We start from the raw sequence: 12,375 nt of genomic DNA on the forward strand, positions 1-12,375 counted from the left end.
TATAGGTTGGACAAGTGGTGGACCTTAACACCCAAATATTCTTAATATAATGATAGAGAGTGGAAAAGTGGTGAATCTTGAGACCAAACCACTCATGCTACTAGCGATAATAGGTTGGACAAATTGTGATCTTGAATGTAAACCCCCATGTACAAAATACGTGGGTTTAAGGTATTTCGATGGAGTCTAGAATCTTGGAGATATGGTGCAGCTTGCTTCTCTTCATGTTTCAATGGAGTCTATCTTGGACAAATGGTGGAGCATCCTTCTCTCCATGTTTCAATAGACCCTAGCTTAGACAAGTGGTGGACCTTTGCTTCTCTCTATGTTTCAATAGAGTTAGCTTGGACAAGTGGTGGACCTTGGAACCAACCCCCATGTAAAACCTTTCATGGTCACTCCAAGTGGTCAGAAAGAATAACCATTAAGATATAGTCTTATAGGTTGGACAAGTGGTGGACCTTAATACCCAAATATTCTTAATATAATAACACAGAGTGAAAAAGTGGTGAATCTTGAGACCAAACCCCTCATTCTACTAGCGTTAATAGGTTGGACAAATGGTGGACCTTGAATGTAAACCTTCCATGTTTCAATAGAGTTAGCTTCGACAAATGGTGGAGCATCCTTCTCTCCATGTTTCAATGGAGCCTAGCTTGGACAAGTGGTGGACCTTTGCTTCTCTCTATGAGAAGAATAAGTTAGCTTGGATAAGTGGTGGACCTTGGAACTAAACCCCTATGTAAAACATATCATGGACATTTCAAGTGGTGAGAAAGAATAACCTTTAAGATATACGCTTATAGGTTGGACAAGTGGTTGACCTTAACACCTAGATCTTCTTTATATAATGACATAGAGTGGAAAAGTGGTGAATCTTGAGACCAAACCACTCATGCTACTAGGGATAATAGCTTGGAAAAGTGACTGACCTTGACGTTAAACCCCACATGTAAACAATATCGTGGGTTTAAGGTATTTCAATGGATCCTAGAATCTTGGAGACATGGTGCAACTTGCTTCTTTTCATGTTTCAATGAAGCCTATCTTCCACCAATGGGGGATCATCCTTCTCTAAATGTCTCAGTGGAGCCTAGCTTGGACAAGTGGTGGACCTTTGCTTCTCTCTATGTTTCCATAGAGTTAGCTTGGACAAGTGGTGGACCTTGAAACCAAACCCCCATGTAAAACATATCATGGTCATTCCAAGTGGTGAGAAATAATACCTTTAAGATCTAGCCTTATAGGTTGGACAAGTGGTCGACCTTAGAACCTAGATCTTCATAATATAACGACATAGAGTGAAAAAGTGGTAATCTTGAGACCCACAAACTAGTGCTACTAGGGATAATAGCTTGGACAAGTGACTGACCTTGACGTTAAAACCCCACATGTAAACAATATCGTGGGTTTAAGGTATTTCAATGGATCCTAGAATCTTGGAGACATGGTGCAGATTGCTTCCCTTCATGTTTCAATGGAGCCTATCTTGGACAAATGGTGGAGCATCCTTCTCTCCATGTTTCAATGGACCCTAGCTTGGACAAGTGGTGGACCTTTACTTCTCTCTATTATTCAATAGAGTTAGCTTGGACAAGTGGTGGACCTTGGAACCAAACCCCCATTTAAAACCTATCATGGTCACTCCAAGTGGGAGAAAGAAAGAATAACCTTTAAGATATAGCCTTATAGGTTGGACAAGTGGTGGACCTTAACACCCTAATATTCTTAATATAATGACATAGAGTGAAAAAGTGGTGAATCTTGAGACAAAACCACTCGTGCTACTAGCATAATAGCTTGGACAAGTGGTGGACCTTGAATGTAAACCCCTCCATGTTTCAATAGAGTTAGCTTCGACAAATGGTGGAGCATCCTTCTCTCCATGTTTCAATGGACCCTAGCTTGGACAAGTGGTGGACCTTTGTTTCTCTCTATGTTTCAATAGAGTTAGCTTGGACAAGTGGTGGACCTTGGAACCAAACCCCCATGTAAAACCTATCATGGTCACTCTAAGTGGTAATAAAGAATAACCTTTAAGATGTAGCCTTATAGGTTGGACAAGTGGTGGACCTTAACACGCGCATATTCTTAATATAATGACATAGAGTGGAAAAAGTGGTGAATCTTGAGACCAAACCACTCAGGCTACTAGCAATAATAGCTTGGACAAGTGGTGGACCTTGAATGTAAACCCCTCATCTACGACATATCGTGGGTTTAATGTATTTCGATGGAGCCTAGCATCTTGGAGACATGGTGCAGCTTGCTTCTCTCATGTTTCAATGGAGCCTATCTTGGACAAATGGTGGAGCATCCTTCTCTCCATGTTTCAATGGACCCTAGCTTGGACAAGTGGTGGACCTTTGCTTCTCTCTATGTTTCAATAGAGTTAGCTTGGACAAGTGGTGGACCTTGGAACCAAACCCCCATGTAAAACCTATCATGGTCACTCCAAGTGGTAAGAAAGAATACCTTTAAGATGTAGCCTTATAGGTTGGACAAGTGGTGGACCTTAACACCCACATATTCTTAATAAAAGTGGTGAATCTTGAGACCAAACCACTCAGGCTACTAGCAATAATAGCTTGGACAAGTGGTGGACCTTGAATGTAAACCCCTCATCTACGAAATATCGTGGGTTTAATGTATTTCGATGGAGCCTAGCATCTTGGAGACATGGTGCACCTTGCTTCTCCTCATGTTTCAATGGAGCCTATCTTGGACAAATGGTGGAGCATCCTTCTCTCCATGTTTCAATGGACCCTAGCTTTGACAAGTGGTGGACCTTTGCTTCTCTCTATGTTTCAATAGAGTTAGCTTGGACAAGTGGTGGACCTTGGAACCAAACCCCCATGTAAAACCTATCATGGTCACTCCAAGTGGTAAGAAAGAATAACCTTTAAGATGTAGCCTTATAGGTTGGACAAGTGGTGGACCTTAACACCCATATTCTTAATATAATGACATAGAGTGGAAAAGTGGTGAATCTTGAGACCAAACCACTCAGCTACTAGCAATAATAGCTTGGACAAGTGGTGGACCTTGAATGTAAACCCCTCATCTACGAAATATCGTGGGTTTAATGTATTTCGATGGAGCCTAGCATCTTGGAGACATGGTGCAGCTTGCTTCTCGTCATGTTTCAATGGAGCCTATCTTGGACAAATGGTGGAGCATCCTTCTCTCCATGTTTCAATGGACCCTAGCTTGGACAAGTGGTGGACCTTTGTTTCTCTCTATGTTTCAATAGAGTTAGCTTGGACAAGTGGTGGACCTTGGAACCAACCCCCATGTAAAACCTATCATGGTCACTCCAAGTGGTAATAAAGAATAACCTTTAAGATGTAGCCTTATAGGTTGGACAAGTGGTGGACCTTAACACGCGCATATTCTTAATATAATGACATAGAGTGGAAAAGTGGTGAATCTTGAGACCAAACCACTCAGGCTACTAGCAATAATAGCTTGGACAAGTGTGGACCTTGAATGTAAACCCCTCATCTACGAACATATCGTGGGTTTAATGTTTTTCGATGGAGCCTAGCATCTTGGAGACATGGTGCACCTTGCTTCTCCTCATGTTTCAATGGAGCCTACCTTGGACAAATGGTGGAGCATCCTTCTCTCCATGTTTCAATGGACCCTAGCTTAGACAAGGGGTGGACCTTTGCTTCTCTCTATGTTTCAATAGAGTTAGCTTGGACAAGTGGTGGACCTTGGAACCAAACCCCCATGTAAAACCTATCATGGTCACTCCAAGTAGTAAGAAAGAATAACCTTTTAAGATGTAGCCTTATAGGTTGGACAAGTGGTGGACCTTAACACCCACATATTCTTAATAAAAGTGGTGAATCTTGAGACCAAACCACTCACGCTACTAGCAATAATAGCTTGGACAAGTGGTGGACCTTGAATGTAAACCCCTCATCTACGAAATATCGTGGGTTTAATGTATTTCGATGGAGCCTAGCATCTTGGAGACATGGTGCAGCTTGCTTCTCGTCATGTTTCAATGGAGCCTATCTTGGACAAATGGTGGAGCATCCTTCTCTCCATGTTTCAATGGACCCTAGCTTGGACAAGTGGTGGACCTTTGTTCTCTCTATGTTTCAATAGAGTTAGCTTGGACAAGTGGTGGACCTTGGAACCAAACCCCCATGTAAAACCTATCATGGTCACTCCAAGTGGTAATAAAGAATAACCTTTAAGATGTAGCCTTATAGGTTGGACAAGTGGTGGACCTTAAACACGCGCATATTCTTAATATAATGACATAGAGTGGAAAAGTGGTGAATCTTGAGACCAAACCACTCAGGCTACTACCAATAATAGCTTGGACAAGTGTTGGACCTTGAATGTAAACCCCTCATCTACGACATATCGTGGGTTTAATGTTTTTCGATGGAGCCTAGCATCTTGGAGTCATGGTGCACCTTGATTCTCCTCATGTTTCAATGGAGCCTACCTTGGACAAATGGTGGAGCATCCTTCTCTCCATGTTTCAATGGACCCTAGCTTAGACAAGGGGTGGACCTTTGCTTCTCTCTATGTTTCAATAGAGTTAGCTTGGACAAGTGGTGGACCTTGGAACCAAACCCCCATGTAAAACCTATCATGGTCACTCCAAGTAGTAAGAAAGAATAACCTTTAAGATGTAGCCTTATAGGTTGGACAAGTGGTGGACCTTAACACCCACCTTTATTTTAATAAAAGTGGTGAATCTTGAGACCAAACCACTCACGCTACTAGCAATAATAGCTAGGGATAACCATTAAGATATAGTCTTTCAAGAGTGGTGAAAAGAATAACCATTAAGATATAGTCTTATAGGTTGGACAAGTGGTGGACCTTAACACCCAAATATTCTTAATATAATGATAGAGAGTGGAAAAGTGGTGAATCTTGAGACCAAACCACTCATGCTACTAGCGATAATAGGTTGGACAAATTGTTGATCTTGAATGTAAACCCCCATGTACAAAATAACGTGGGTTTAAGGTATTTCGATGGAGTCTAGAATCTTGGAGATATGGTGCAGCTTGCTTCTCTTCATGTTTCAATGGAGTCTATCTTGGACAAATGGTGGAGCATCCTTCTCTCCATGTTTCAATAGACCCTAGCTTAGACAAGTGGTGGACCTTTGCTTCTCTCTATGTTTCAATAGAGTTAGCTTGGACAAGTGGTGGACCTTGGAACCAAACCCCCATGTAAAACCTTTCATGGTCACTCCAAGTGGTCAGAAAGAATAACCATTAAGATATAGTATATAGGTTGGACAAGTGGTGGACCTTAATACCCAAATATTCTTAATATAATAACACAGAGTGAAAAGTGGTGAATCTTGAGACCAAACCCTCATGCTACTAGCGTTAATAGGTTGGACAACTGGTGGACCTTGAATGTAAACCTTCATGTTTCAATAGAGTTAGCTTCGACAAATGGTGGAGCATCCTTTCTCCATGTTTCAATGGAGCCTAGCTTGGACAAGTGGTGGACCTTTTGCTTCTCTCTATGAGAAGAATAAAGTTAGCTTGGATAAGTGGTGGACCTTGGAACTAAACCCCTATGTAAAACATATCATGGGACATTTCAAGTGGTGAGAAAGAATACCCTTTAAGATATACCTTATAGGTTGGACAAGTGGTTGACCTTAACACCTAGATCTTCTTTATATAATGACATAGAGTGGAAAAGTGGTGAATCTTGAGACCAAACCACTCATGCTACTAGGGATAATAGCTTGGAAAAGTGACTGACCTTGACGTTAAACCCCACATGTAAACAATATCGTGGGTTTAAGGTATTTCAATGGATCCTAGAATCTTGGAGACATGGTGCAACTTGCTTCTTTTCATGTTTCAATGAAGCCTATCTTCCACCAATGGGGATCATCCTTCTCTAAATGTCTCAGTGGAGCCTAGCTTGGACAAGTGGTGGACCTTTGCTTCTCTCTATGTTTCCATAGAGTTAGCTTGGAAAGTGGTGGACCTTGAAACCAAACCCCCATGTAAAACATATCATGGTCATTCCAAGTGGTGAGAAATAATACCCTTTAAGATTAGCCTTATAGGTTGGACAAGTGGTCGACCTTAGAACTAGATCTTCATAATATAACGACATAGAGTGAAAAAGTGGTAAATCTTGAGACCAAACCACTAGTGCTACTAGGATAATAGCTTGGAAAAGTGACTGACCTTGACGTTAAACCCACATGTAAAACAATTCGTGGGTTTAAGGTATTTCAATGGATCCTAGAATCTTGGAGACATGGTGCAGATTGCTTCCTTCATGTTTCAATGGAGCCTATCTTGGACAAATGGTGGAGCATCCTTCTCTCCATGTTTCAATGGAGCCTAGCTTGGACAAGTGGTGGACCTTTGCTTCTCTCTATGTTTCAATAGAGTTAGCTTGGACAAGTGGTGGGCCTTGGAACCAAACTCCCATGTAAAACCTATCTTGGTAACTCCAAGTGGTGAGAAAGAATAAAGTTTAAGATATAGCCTTATAGGTTGGACAAGTGGTGGACCTTAGCACCCGATATTCTTAATAGAATGACATAGAGTGGAAAAATGGTGAATCTTGAGACCAAACCACTCATGCTACTAGAGATAATAGGTTGGACAAGTGGTGGACCTTGAATGTAAAACCCCCCATGTACAAAATATCATGGGTTTGAGGTATTTCAATGGAGCCTAGCATCTTGGAGACATGGTGTAGCTTGCTTCTCTTCATGTTTCAATGGAGTGTATCTTGGACAAATGGTGGTGGAGCATCCTTCTCTCCATGTTTCAATGGACCCTAGCTTGGACAAGTGGTGGACCTTTGATTCTCTCTATGTTTCAATAGAGTTAGCTTGGACAAGTGGTGGACCTTGAAACAAAACCCCATGTAAAACCTATGCTGGTCACTCCAAGTGGTGAGAAAGAATAACCTTAAGATATAGCCTTATAGGTTGGACAAGTGGTGGACCTTAACACCCAAATCTTAATATATAATGACATAGAGTGAAAAGTGTGTGAATCTTGAGACCAAACACTCATGCTACTAGCGTTAATAGGTTGGACAAGTGGTGGACCTTGAATGTAAACCCCCATGTTTCAATAGAGTTAGCTTCGACAAATGGTAGAGGATCCTTCTCTCCATGTTTCAATGGAGCTAGCTTGGACAAGTGGTGGACCTTTGTTTCTCTCTATGTTTCAATAGAGTTAGCTTGGACAAGTGGTGGACCTTGGAGCCAAACCCCATGTAAAACATATCATGGACATTTCAAGTGTGTGAGAAAGAATACCCTTTAAGATATACCCTTATAGGTTGGACAAATGGTCGACCTTAACACCCAGATCTTCTTAACGTAATGACATAGAGTGGAAAAGTGGTGAATCTTGAGACCAAACCACTCATGCTACTAGAGATAATAGGTTGGACAAGTGGTGGACCTTGAATGTAAAACTCCCCATGTACAAAATATCGTGGGTTTAAGGTATTTCAATGGATCTTAGCATCTTGGAGACATGGTGCAGCTTGCTTCTCTTCATGTTTCAATGGAGCCTATCTTGGACAAATGGTGGAGCATCCTTCTCTCCATGTTTCAATGGACCCTAGCTTAGACAAGTGGTGGACCTTTGCTTCTCTCTATGTTTCAATAGAGTTAGCTTGGACAAGTGGTGGAACTTGGAACCAAACCCCCATGTAAAACCTATCATGGTCATTCCAAGTGGTGAGAAAGAATACCCTTTAAGATATAGCCTTATAGGTTGGACAAGTGGTGGACCTTAACACCCAGATCTTCTTAATATAATGACATAGAGTGGAAAAGTGGTGAATCTTGACATCAAACCACTCATGCTACTAGTGATAATAGGTTGGACAAGTGGTGGACCTTGAATGTAAACCCCCATGTACGAAATATCATGGGTTTAAGATATTTCAATGGAGCCTAGCATTTTGGAGACATGGTGCAGCTTGCTTCTCTTCATGTTTCAATCAACCTGGCTTGGACAAATGGTGGAGCATCCTTCTCTCCATGTTTCAATGGAGCCTAGCTTGGACAAGTGGTGGACCTTTGATTCTCTCTATGTTTCAATAGAGTTAGCTTGGACAAGTGGTGGACCTTGGAACCATACCCCTATGTAAAAACCATCATGTGCATTCCAAGTGGTGGTAAATAATACCATTTAAGATATAGCCTTATAGGTTGGACAAGTGGTGGACCTTAACACCCAGATCTTCTTAATATAATGACATAGAGTGGAAAAGTGGTGAATCTTGAGACCAAACCACTCATGCTACTAGGGATAATAGGTTGGACAAGTGGTGGACCTTGAATTTAAACCCCACATATACAAAATATCATGGGTTTTAAGGTATTTCAATGGAGCCTAGCATCTCAAAGACATGGTGCATCTTGCTTCTCTTCATGTTTCAATGGAGCCTATTTTGGACAAATGGTGGAGCATCCTTCTCTCCATGTTTCAATGGACCCTAGATTGGACAAGTGGTGGACCTTTGCTTCTCTCTATGTTTCAATATAGTTAGCCTATATTAGACAATTAGTAGACTCAATCTCTCCATGTTGTCTAGAGCTAAGCTTGGACAAGTGGTTGAACTTACTTCTCCCTTCCCTTAGTTTACTAGCTTAAATGATCACTATGTATACTTGCTTAGATCTAGCTTGAACAAGTGGTGGAACTTGTATTCACACAAACTTATTCCATTACAAAAAAGTATATGTTAAAATAACATTTGTGTTTTTTTTGTTTCAGGAAAGATGGCTCCAAAGACAAACAGGTTTGCAAGGGTTGCTTGTCTCAGTTGACTATACTTGCAATGATCTTAGGAAATGGTATTTGGACATACATGGTATAGAGGGTGCACAATTTCATAAGGTGCATCTATTTATTGCCAAAAAGGAGAATGACAGCTTGTTTGAAGATGTTGGACAAGTTGTGGAAGCATCTGTCTCTGTAGTTGATAGTCATCCAGAGGTGGAATGCATTGACATTCTAGTTCCAATGAATCTAGAAATTTCAACTATCTCCCAGAGAGCATATGCATTGGAGCGCATGTCTAGAAAACAAAGAAGAGACAATGTTTTTCTCGAGGATGGAAGTTTGCAGAATCAAATCCAAATATCACAGCAGATCAACTTCAAAGCTCCATCATTGCCACACTACAACGAAAGAAGGTGAAAGCTTCACGACCACCATCCACAAAGAAGCAAGCAAGCAGAAGTGCAGAAAGTAGAAGCTAAGCGAACTAGCCCATTTTGGATGTAGACAAGGCATCTTTGGCATCCTCATCAACAGAGGGTTCAATGTCAAAGATGGAATTGTGGATCGAAATGTACATTTAGAAGCTGAGGCCATGAAAGGACAAGAAAAAAGATACAGGTGGAATGAATAAGTACATAAATTATTTTCCTTTCCAATATAGGGAATTTGATATCCCTATATCAAAATTGTTGGCTTGCTCCTGATCACTATAATGCACGTATTATGGATAAAAAACACGCTGAAAGTGTGTTATTTGGATTTTCACGGAGTTCGGACAAGCCTGCAGCATGTGCATATTTGATGCCTGTTCGAAATGCAAAATCAAAGAAGGGGACTCCTTTGGCAAGCAGAGTAGAGGTAGAGGAGCAAAAAATTAGAGTTATTATTATTGGATTCTTGATGGGCAGCATTCAATCTATGCTGCAAAAGTTTTGCTTCACAATGAACAAAACAACACAAAGAGATCTTTTGAAAGACTGATTAGCGTGTATAAATTTAGAAAGGCTCGCATTGTTGTGAATGCTCCTCCATTTGTTGCAACTGCTATATCTGCCATTGCAAATGAGGAGGCTCAGGCATTGTATGTCAAGCAACCTTACAGCCAAATATTGAGACATTTACGGTAGTCAATGGATCTTCTCAGGACGGACCACCAAAGGCAGCAAGTGGAATTGCAGAGGACATGCATCTCGTGCCGGATGGGATGTAAGTTATTTTCTTTGTCTTTTTGATAGTGTTTAATTAACAAATCTTGCTCAATAGTTTAATTATTTCTCTATTTCTTTTTAGGCTTTTCTTCGATTGGCAAGAATGAGTGCAGCAGCAAGTTGGATTGCTAAACAGGCACACATGGTCACGTACTCTGATTTAGTTTATGATTGCTGGATAGAAATCATTGAAAATCTAGAAGAGGAGAATAAGAAAACCCCAACAACTGTATTTAGATACCTTTGTGGCCTTGAGGAATCAGAGGTAAAGACTATTCAAGAAGAGATTAGAGATGAGAAGATTTTACTGTCAAAGAGTGCAAAGGATGGTGATGCAACTGACATGTATGATCGAATCAAGCAGTTGAAGCAAGACAAATTGATTCAGATGCACTTCTTGAAGGCTTCAACAATTTGAATGAGTCTTCACATGTAAAGACTGGAGAGGAGGTGGTCAAATGTATAACATCAATGATGTTGTTTATAAAACAATTTTAATGCTATGCGAGGAATGGATCAGATCTAGTTTGACGCGTGGAACAAAGAAAATGGCTTTTCCAGATGGAGCAATAAAATACATGCAATGGGCAATTCACCTTCAAAAGGAGAGAAAACTGAGCCTAGAGTTTTGCCATGGTCAATCTATGTGGTGAGCCTACAAATGGAAGGCAATCTCTACTTGATGCGCCACTTCAATAATAAAGTGCCTATTGGCTTATGTGTTTTAGATATGACAAAAAAACGTTGGAGGCAATTTGAAGTGGAGTGAGGAGACATTTAACAATGCTTTGGATGGGATCTTGGCTATTGCTGGAGGGTCAACAGATCCTGGATTTGTCTTTCTTGCATTTGTGGATTTCACTAACTTCACAAAATTGCAATGTGGCCTTTCACGCCATGGGAGATAATTTGAGCTACCATTGTTGTGGTGCATTGCATCACTTTCCATCAGCTCTCTTGCAAAGGAGCAATTCAATTCCTAACAGTTATTGCCTTCTTGGGACAAGGCAATGCATTTGAAGACCTGAGAAGAAGATTAGAGGAACATCCCATGCCAATTGATTGTTCTCTTCTTCAAGTAGCAGATAACGATATGTCAGATTTGCAATATTTGGAGGCCAAAAAAAGAGCTTTGGTCAAGCACTACATTGTACATATTGTTTTGAAGACCGCAAGCTTGTTGATGTTTTTGGTGATGGCTCCTTGGTTGCACAAGAAGGAATACAACAGAAAAAAGAAGTCATCTGCTTAATTGATAGTGTGGAGGAGGCAAAAAGCATGGAGACCATGCTGCTAGACTTTGTTAAGTCTCATGAAGATATAGAAAAATGGGCTGGACTTCAACAATCCACTTCGCAATCAGGCGACATTGTGCCTGTTACAGAGGTGTGCTCTCCACAAAGAGAAGAAGAACAACAACAACACCATCCTCTGTCAATGGAGGACTTTTTGGAAATGGAGACACGTATGTTTTTGAGTTTCTTGTGCATGTTAGTGTTTCTTGTTACTGATTTGATACTCTAATGTTAGATTTTGCTTTATATAATGTTATTGATTGTTTGTATTTTGTATCTCAAGCATTCAAGGTTTGAATGTAAATAGTAAATTACTTGAGTTTTGAATGGTGGATCTGTAGACTAAAACTCTAAAACATTTAATACTCACAAAGACTTAATTACTTAAGAGCTTGAACTCAATAAGTGTTGGACCTTTTATCAATACCCCCTTGATATGATACCATTAGATCGTTGCATGGTTAAATGGTGATGCTTCATAAATTGAACCTAGCTTAGACAGGTGCTGAGCCTAAAATTTAAACTAACCTTGCTAGAAGGGAGCTTATGTTTGGACTTTGAGAAATAGCATAAGTAATCAATTAGAGCATAGATTAGACATGTGGTGGTGGCCGGCCTTAGAGACCAAATCTTAATGAGCTTGGAAAGTATTTAAGTACTGCAATTTACTTAGTTTTAGTACTCATTAAATGCATAGCTTGACAAAAGGTGGACCTTACATGGATCCTAATTTCAAGAGGTGTGGTAGACCTTCAAAACAAGCTCATATAGCTTGGACATGTGGTAGACCTTGCATGAAGACTAGTTTAGTCAAGTGTGGTACACCTTGTAACCAACACCCATTTGTTATATTAGCTTGGACAAGTGGTGGACCTTGCTTTTATGTTTCAATGGAGCATATTTTGGACAGGTGGTAGACCTTGTTTTTCTCTCCATGCTTCAATGGAGAGGAAGAAACTTTAGCTTGACAAGTGGTGGACCTTGTTTTTATGTTTTTAAAGGAGCATATTTCGGACAAGTGGTAGACATAGTTTCTCTCCATGGTTCAATGGAACCCACCTTAGACAGTTGAAGTACCTTGAAAACCAAACCCCATAA

The sequence above is a fragment of the Adiantum capillus-veneris genome, chromosome 11 (assembly GCF_014529385.1).
Source record: "Adiantum capillus-veneris isolate H3 chromosome 11, ASM1452938v2, whole genome shotgun sequence".
NCBI classification, from domain to species: domain Eukaryota; kingdom Viridiplantae; phylum Streptophyta; class Polypodiopsida; order Polypodiales; family Pteridaceae; genus Adiantum; species Adiantum capillus-veneris.